We start from the raw sequence: 9660 nt of genomic DNA on the forward strand, positions 1-9660 counted from the left end.
GCTGTTGCTGAGAAGGTAGGAAGGCAAGAATATGGGTGTCCGACGATTGGGGCCGTTACCACGGGTGTTTGACCTTCTGTAACTCATACAGATCTCGGCTGACATGCAGGGTAACAACACGATTTGTAGGTAAAGAATTGTTGATTAGCAATATATAAGTAACTAGGCTGAAGGATGCGTGTGTGCAATTTAGACGCTACTGTCCGGTGAACGATGCGTTTGTCCGATGACCGGAGTATGCAAGGCTCCGCACAGTTTTCAATCTTACTCTAAGCAGAGAAGAGGTACAATGCTCTCTTTTGGTGTGCTCAATTACAACTTGGATACCTACATTTATGATGCGGTAGGGACTGCGTTCAAAAACTGATAACTGAGAACTCGCGTCCGGAATATGATGGTGTCCGAGGAACGGGGCCGCGCTCTATGTAGTACGGGAGCGGTCATTATTAATTGTCCGGGGGGGCTGGCGAAATTGGCCAATGTCCGTATACCCTGTAGTTTGATATGCGACCCCTGCAAGATATGTCTCCTAAAAACTTTTGACCGCCATCTGCATATCTAGATACATAATTATATAGATATGTACAATAAAAGTAATCTGTTCCAGGGCTCAAGTGTGGCCTAGGTATGATTTTCTAAAGTTGGTTTATAGTAACCCGCTGACAAAACAAGTAAAGCAGTGCAAAGAAATATACTGTTCTTGCATACAGTTCTATAGTATACAGATAAATATCCCTAAAAATTACAACTCTCCAACAGAAGGTGACCCAAATGCTTAGTGACTCCTGCAAATCGCTGAATTTCAAACTTGTGGGCCCCCAGCAAATTTGCCAGCCCCTCTGCACACTGAAATTAAATTTTCGAAAGAGCAAGCTTGTCTTTGCTTTTGTTGTGCACGTCTACGTATCGAATCAAAGTAAAACAACAACGTCGTTGGAGACTTTCTTCTTCGAACTTCATAGGTAGTGAAAATATCCAGAGTTTGTTCGACATTGTTTGGCAATCTAAAGCATCCGAAAACCGTCCGTCTACCTGTATAATAAGCTAGATTTCCGGGTTGATCTCTGCTGTTATATGTTGGGCTATCGTCAGTCACAAGAACCGTTGAAAACTGTCTGTTGAATCAACAAGCTACACAACATATATTAACTTATATCAATATGTCAGGATGGACTAGCCCACACCTGCACAAGTCGGACGGCTAAACGAGAGTCGGAATGTTTGGTAATAACTTCCTCTCGCATTCCCACATATTAGCGCTAGCAGGCAAACTGCGACCATCTAGACCAACAACAAACAGATACTAACAAAAAGAAATTTGATTGCAAGAAACAAATTTTCAATACAAAAATGAGTAATATGACTATCAAACGAAAAAGTATGTATTGAGTAAAGAACTTTTAGATACTCGAGGTTTATCAGCCTAATTAATTGAGTGAATTCGTCAAGATCGCAAAAATGTGAGTGTCTACATACACTGTGCAATATTTGAAGAGCAGATGGATAACCATACAATCCAGTACCATACTGATACTTTTCCTACAAAATATCGAGTCCTCTAGAGTAAAGTCACGCATGCAGTTGTATGATATGTCTAGAGGCGCAGAGTCACGCTCGGACATGTGCACTGCATCCCTGAAAAGGGTGCACTTTTTCAAACACTCGGTAACCGCGATGACTTAGACGCTCTAATGTGCACTGAAGGCAAAGCTGTAGCCTGAATTGGAACGATCAAGACGTTGTAATAGATGAGGTTGCGTAAGACCGTGACTCTGGAAGCTAAATTCTAGGCTTTTAGATGTAGTTCTCAAATTTTTCTTCTAAAACCTCAAACTGAGGTTGCTACACTGCAGCTTCGGTAAAATTCGACAAGCACCCTCGTACTTCGAGCCAGATCGGACTTCCTTACGCCCTGCACGTGACCAGAACACACTCGTTACGTTTACGTATGTGGCATCTGTCTTTCTCTCGGAGTAACCGAACGCACTCAGTTTACAATGAGCACCAAAATTTTGTATTGTTTAACGCTTACACTGCTGCCGTACCCGTCAATTGACACCTAAATAGCCAGTTTTGCAGTAGTTTCGTCTAGTGACCTTTGCGTATGCGCAACATACGAATAGCATTTGTAGGGCTTATTGGCGATCGAAACTGATTTTCTGCCAGGACATTTAAACATATGTTGCGTACAATAGCTACGACGCGAAAGCTACCTCACTCGAGATCGGCTCGAGTGCGCATGTCCGACCGTGATGCTGCACCTTTGGGTAGTTACACACAAAGTTGACTATGCCTTGTCGGCGCGCGCGCGTACTGCACCTCCCGGACAAGGGGATGTCCGCGAGCATGCGTGCAATTTTCCGTCAGGCTTGCGCAGTCCTCATCCGCATAGTTTCCGTTGGCGCCACGAACAGATTAGCGGGTACAAATAGCAGGCTAGTTGTGTTGGTAGCGTTGGTATGCGTAGGCTATATAGGACAGAAAAGCGCGGGATTCTGGATCTGGACTCGCAAGAGCTAGAATCTAGGTGAGCCGCAGCCCGTTGCTGGTGACGCGTAGGAGGCCAAAAATTTGGCGGAATTCAAGTGCGTGGAAGTACTAGCCCGACCTCAAATCAGCACACTTCCCGTCACTCGGCAGCACAGAGGCATGACGCGGTATGGTCATAATAACAATGGCGGGAGCGGTCGATCGTACAGAGTTACCATCTACGACACGTGAGGCATTGCGTGGCAGCAACAGCACTCGAGTGTAGCCAAAGTCTGTATGCGTACTAACGTTGAGAGGGGCCGCAGCCCGGGGATCACATCGCTGAGTGTCTTGTCTAGCCTTGTCATGGAGAATGGCGCGAAGGGAAGGCGTGGCCGCCGCAGCCGCCAATCCAGTACAGGCAGCCCCTGGGTGGCACGACCTGACAGCGGTTGGGCCGCAGCCTTGCTCTAATTAGCTAACAGTAGTTGGGCCGTAGTTTTGTTCTAATTGGTTAACAGTGGTTGGACCGCAGCCCAGAGACCGTCTATGACACGCAAGGCATTGCTTGGCAGCAGCAGTTTTGAGTGTAGCCAAGTCGGTACGAGGTAATTAATAACGTTGGTTGGGCAGCAGCCCGGGAAACGTACATCAAATGGGTGAATGGCCTGTCATGGAGAATGGCGCAACAAGGAAGACGTTGCCGCAGCAGCCGCCAATCGAGTACTGTACAGACAGCGGAGACACAGCCCCTGGCCATAGGTGGCACGATGCTCTAGCAGTGGCCATAGTGGAGCAGCAGCCTAGAAACGTATAGCACTATGCAGAGTTATCATCTATGACAAGCAAGGCATTGATTGGCAGCAGCAGCACTCGATTGTAGCTAAATCGGTACGCGTTAATTAATAACACTGATTGGGCCGCAGCCCGGGTAGAGTATTTCACATGGCCGAGAAGAGTGTCACGGAGAATGGCGCGCTAAGGAAAGCGTGGCCGCAGCCGCGGCCAATCAAGCACAGATAGCGGGTCCTACAGCCCCTTGACGGCATAATGCACACAGTGGTTGGGCCCCAGCCTAGCTCCAACCGTGGTTGCATGGGCCGCAGCCCAGAGAGCGTGTCGCAAGTACTTAACGTGTGGTGGCAATCACGTTGGCCTTGTCCAAACGTGCAACCCATGGTACATAAAGCATCAAGGTGGTGAACTAAGGAAGATGTGGCCGCAGCAGCCGCCAATCGAGTACACGATAGCGAGGCGGCACGATGCTCTAACAATGGTCGGGTGCATGTCACAAGCACGTAACGTGTCGTTGGCTTGCCGCAATCACGTTGTCTTTGTCGCAAACGTGCAACCTATGGTTTAGGAAACATCACTGGGGTGCAGACAGTCGGGAGCTACTGCTCGGCGTCTCAAGTTTATAAAACCCTGTCGTTTCTAGAAGAGAGAGCGGCCGCAACGACCACTAGCTGATTGCCTGTGGATAATATGGCTATTGGGGCCGTATGCAGCCCCTCGTTGCTAGATGTTAATTAGTGTTAGTGGGGTCGCAGCCCAGTAAGCGTGTTGCAGTTAGGTTAGTGCATAGGGTCGCAACCCACGGTGTACGATGCAATGATGCGGTTGGCGCAGTGAAAAGCTGCTGGCAAGCCTGTCTTTCCAGAAGGCTTGGCCGCAACGGCAATGGGCTGAGTGTATGTAAGACAATGCAGTTAACGGGCACGCCCCTCGTGTTGCATGGTGCTTCAAAATCAGTTAGCCAGAGTTCAGAGAGCGTATCGCTATCATGTTGCGCTGGGTCGTAATTTATGGTGTATTATGCAATGATGTGATTGGCGCAGAAGGGGACCGCTGCCAGGCTTCTCAGAGTTAAACGTCTGTCCTTTCTAGATTTGGGCGAGTTACCGAACCCGAGTGATTTGGCTCATGTGGCAGTCGGCGACCTAAAGCAGGCCTGAGCAGATGAAGACCAGACCATTTCGTGAGACCGCGATTGCTTTGCAAGCAGCCCGACTGGTTCTAGCTGGCGGAGATCTTCCCACCTTTCTGGCAAAATTGGTCAAACGAATACAGTCGTTGGAATTTATTGACCTCGCGAAGCTCCTGCCAGATAATATAGAGCTCATGCGGAGAGCCGATTCTGAACTGATCCAAGGACAACGGCAGTTAATTAATTGAGGAGAGTACTCGATCTGGGCACGTGGGTGCAATGTTAACCATATAGACATTCAGAGTGCGTATCGCATCATTCCAGTGCATCCAGACGATCGTAGCCTTCTCGATATGAGATGCTGCCCTCCGGCTTACGCTTGGCGCCAAAACATTTTGACCGTTGCCGACGCGCTATTATGGATATATACAAACACCATCAATTTTAGTAGTACACTCAAACTCCCCTTATCCGGACGCCCCATATCCGGGCACGTCCGTCTACCGGGCACCCCCGTATTGCACAATTGCATCACGTGTACTGCACGTAGTCCACGTGCACGAGGTCGAGGCAAAGGTCGTGCAATCAAAAGTCTAGTACTAGTCCAGTTTCTTGTCGACAGATAGTCATACTTAGGTGCTAGTCTCTTATTTACAGCTTGTAAGACTTACCTGAAGATGTCTGAGACTAGACCAACGCAGACGCCTGCCCCGCAGAAGCGAAAGAGGTCTGTGATGACGCTCGAGACAAAGATCAGTGTACAGTGTACATGTACATCTATTATGTACGTATGTGCATTCACTTACATCTAGGGATGCAAAATTGAATGTTAATCATACAGGTGTACATATTGAGCAAAATGTGGGGTGTTCCCAGATGTGGCCGTTTCTGAGTTATGGGCAGTGTCCGGTCCCAAGCTGCCCGGATAAGGGGAGTTTGAGTGTATAGAAGATAGATGTACAGGAATGGTGTAACGTCCGGCCTTCACTACTTAGACGACTTCCTTTTCTGCAAAGCGCCTGGGTCAGACGAATGCGCAGGAAACTTAGCAAAGGCGCTAGAGATATCTAGCGAGCTGGGCGTTTCAGTGGCTTGCCACAAGCTTGAGGGACCAACGACCTCGATAACGTTTTTGGGCATTGTGATCGATACCGACAGGGGTCAGCTTCGCCTCTCTTCGGAATAACTAGACCGCTTACGAAGTCTTTGGCAGTACAGTATGGGCGGATCACCGTTGCTGCACATCCCTTATTGAATCTCTGAATTACGCGGCTGCTGTTGTGAGTCCTGGACGTGTGTTTCTTCGCCGCCTCATTGATCTGTCCAAGATACCAAAGATGCTCCACTATTTTGTTCGCCTCAACAACGAGACACGCTCGGACATTCAGTGGTGAAGAACTTTCATTGGTCGATGGAATGGCGTCGGGTTGCTGTCAGCACTTGCAATTGGTTGCGAGAAATCGTCTATTCGCTTGAGGTCGGACGCTTCCGGCCAGTGGAGATGCGGTGCTATGTGGCAACGAGACCGGTTGCAACTTAGTGGTCATCAGAGATTACGAAATTGTCAATTGCCGCAAAAGAGGCAATACCAGTCGTGCTGGCGGCGTTTTGCTGGGGTCATCGTTGGAAGGGAAAGCACGTGCTGTTTGAGGTGGACAACAACACCGTTGTCTCTGCACTGCGGTCGGGGTCTGGCCTCGATACACAGGTAATGCGCCTGCTGAGGCTACTGCACTTCGTGGCGGCAGAAAGGCGGTTTTCATTACATCGCAGCACATTTCGGGATCAGAAATGTAATGGCGTACGCCATTTCTACGAACTTAGTGCCGCGTCTCTTCTCTGTGCAGCCTCATCTGGCATCGAATTTAGAGTCAATACCGCCAGAACTCAAGAATATGCTGCAGGACGATCACCTCGACTTGACATCAGAGACTCGAAGACTTCGGTTTCTCGCCTGTTTTCGCAGGTATAGCGAAAAGTACTGCAAGAACCTCCCAAAGTGGTCAAATCCGTTTCTAGACTTTTGTCGTCGGTCTGGCCTTTCAGCTAATGTGTTGTCTGAGGAAACTCTCTCGCTTTGTGGCATCGATGCATGAAGACCATCTAGCTCATGGCGCCATTAAATGTTATCTCTCGGCAGTACGTCACTTCAGATTTTCGAAGGTCGCGGAGATTGTTTGGCCTCTCGGTTGCTTCGTTTGGAGTACGTCTTTCGCGGAGTAAAGCGTCTCCCAGGGATCTCGTCAGCAGCGGCCTCGTCTTCCCATAACACCGGACATTCTCGTAAACTACATCTCTATTGGTCACCGCGTGCAGACCAATTTGACGTCGTAATGCTGTGAGCGGCCTACTGCCTAGGCTTCTTTGGGTTCCTCAGAGCCGGGGAGTTTACGGTAGAGTCACTTGGAGACTTTGATCCCGCATCACATCTGACGCCGTCCGACATATCCATCGACTCCAGGCAAGGTCCACGCGTGGTCAGTGTGCGTATCAAACAGTCTAAGACTGATCCTTTTTGCCGTGAAAGTACGATTCAAATTGAACGGACAGGCAATGCGCTTTGCCTCGTGGCAGCCGTCCTAGCGTATGTCGCTCGCAGGGGCGCCCAACCTGGACCGCTGTTCGGGTTCTGCGACGGTTCTCACTCTCACGTCGTCGACTAGTGGAGGAGTTACGGTAAGCTTACTCTGCAACGGGATTTGACTGCAAACTCTACTCGGGTCATAATTTTAGAATCGGGCAGCGACTACAGCCGCCGCCAGGGGAGTGAAAGACTCTACTATCCGTGCACTTGGTCGCTGGCGCAGCGACGCCTACCACCCGTACATAAGGCTGGACGCCAACGCTTTAGTAGAAGTAACTCGTACGCTAGCAGTTTGAGCAAAGTTACTTGAATACTTTTGTGTGGTTTTGTGATTTTTTCGGCGTATGCGCGGTTGCAAAGCCGCTACAATCATGGTGCGGCAAAAGCAACAAGATTCGTTGTAGTACTGGAGAATATTTGTGAAGTGGTGCTTGGGTCGACGGAGGTTGGCTCTTTTAGCCCCTCCTTCTTCTTGGGACGGAGGTTGGTCTGGAGAGATCTGCCTCCTCAAGCACCGAAGTGATGAATATACGAGGCTTCGGCCCGGCTCCGCCCACTCGTTGTCGCCGGTCTTCCTCTCAGGCAGTCTGGCATTAGGCAGATATGATACTCGTCTAGTGAAGGAAAGAAGTCAAATGATAGTCGTCCAGTCAAGGTAAGAAGTCAATGGACCTAAACGATCAATAGCAAAGTGATGACAACAGTTAATTACAATAGTAAATGCACAACAGCCATAACATACACACATGCATCAATTAGATTCTAATAGATAACTAAAAACCACTTAGTATCACTAAAATATGCAACTATACAGTTGAATGTGATTTGAAGAAATGCACAACAAAACATTGAAATAGTATGCCATCATTCCATATATAGCTACCGTGAATTTCCAAAACAGCGTCCAGGGCGGCAATACAGAAAATGGGATTTTTATGGAAGAATATCCGCTCTCAATAAGCGTCCGAGTCGTTCGTAGAAAACTCTGGAAATTGGCAGTTTGACTTGATCGAGTACCACAGAGTAGGCAAGTGCGAGGCGCATTCTAGAATTAAGTCTTCTGTCTTCCCACAATGAGACGGTCGCTCTGATCGATATCGTTACAAACATAACGTGATACGTAAAGCAAACATCACGTGACTAGAATGAGGAAAAACGATTTGATGTGTCATTTTTTTTTACTGATAGACGAGAACCAGGAGAGCTACAACAAACACAACAAAACCTCAATATAGCATAACAAAGATAATTAAAATCTCTAAATAATACTCAGTTGATCATAAAGTAAATTATCATTCTTGATCTCAGTGACCACAAACACAAAGCTTGTGAGCATCGTTGTTTGTTTATCTGCCTGCATCAGGTGTGTCTGAATGGTGTGTGTGTGTGTGTGTGTGTGTGTGTGTGTGTGTGTGTGTGTGTGTGTGTGTGTGTGTGTGTGTGTGTGTGTGTGTGTGTGTGTGTGTGTGTGTGTGTGTGTGTGTGTGTGTGAATCCTCCTTCCTGTCTGTGTTTGTCATTGTGTAAGTGCCTTTGTAGCCTTTGTCTCTTAGTCTCCATGTCTCATGCGATATTTATGTCTATTGTTTCCTCACTCTACATTGACTGCCAGTATATGCTTAACTGTAAGTCTCCACTTGTCTACCTATCTTCTCAATCTCATATGTTGTCTTTCTTCAGCAGCTTGTTGAGACAATGATCTGAAAATAATATAAAAACATTTGCAAATTGTTTCCAGCTGATAAATATATGAATCAAAAGATAGAAGAACACAAAGACAAACTGACAATAGACAAATATAAGAACTAAGCAAGTAAAGAGAGTTATAGACTTGTAGCCACTAATCCTTCCACATATCTACAAATATTACAAATACTTGTCACTATATATCTCTTCTCTACTGCTACGGTAGAATAAAACTAATCTGAACATAGAGAGACCAGTGCGGCCCTGCATATCTAAGCCACGATAGTAAATTTAAGGTGGTTATTAAATTTAAGGTGGTTCGCAAAAAGACAGTGGTACGGTACGGATGGCTATACGAGACTGCATGTGTCTGCCTGTCCGTTTGTCTGCCTGCCTGCCTGCCAGTCAAACTGATTTGTCAGTGTGTCTGCCTGTCTGTCTGTTTGTCTGTCTTTCTGTCCGTCCATCTGTCTGTCAAAGTGTCTGTCTGTTTGTCTGTCTGTCTGTCTGTCTGTCTGTCTGTCTGTCTGTCTGTCTGTCTGTCTGTCTGTCTGTCTGTCTGTCTGTCTGTTGTCAAATACAAGACCAAGAAAACACAACGTATACACACCATGCTGACTTGAGATGACCAAATATCCATTCTTGATAAATTAGAATCAATTTAATTGCCGTACTATACATGTCAGCAACACAGTATTGGACAAAGCACAATTTCCAAAGCCGATAGTTTTGATAATCTAAACAATTTCAGTAATACGAACACTAATCTGCTCAGTTTGCTCCATATCTATAAGCATTAGCAACTCTACAGTACACACGTGCATATCAACCTATAGCAACTGCGCTCAACCAGTTAGGCCAGACAAACTTGATTCACAGTTTATCGTCACCACACGCATCATATTATGGCAAAACGAAATAAGATCCATAGACGGTGTAATAATGAATAATAAAACAGATGGACCTATCTGTATTTACTGTGGGAGCTCAACTGA

Source organism: Corticium candelabrum, chromosome 8, assembly GCF_963422355.1.
Source record: "Corticium candelabrum chromosome 8, ooCorCand1.1, whole genome shotgun sequence".
Classification (NCBI taxonomy): domain Eukaryota; kingdom Metazoa; phylum Porifera; class Homoscleromorpha; order Homosclerophorida; family Plakinidae; genus Corticium; species Corticium candelabrum.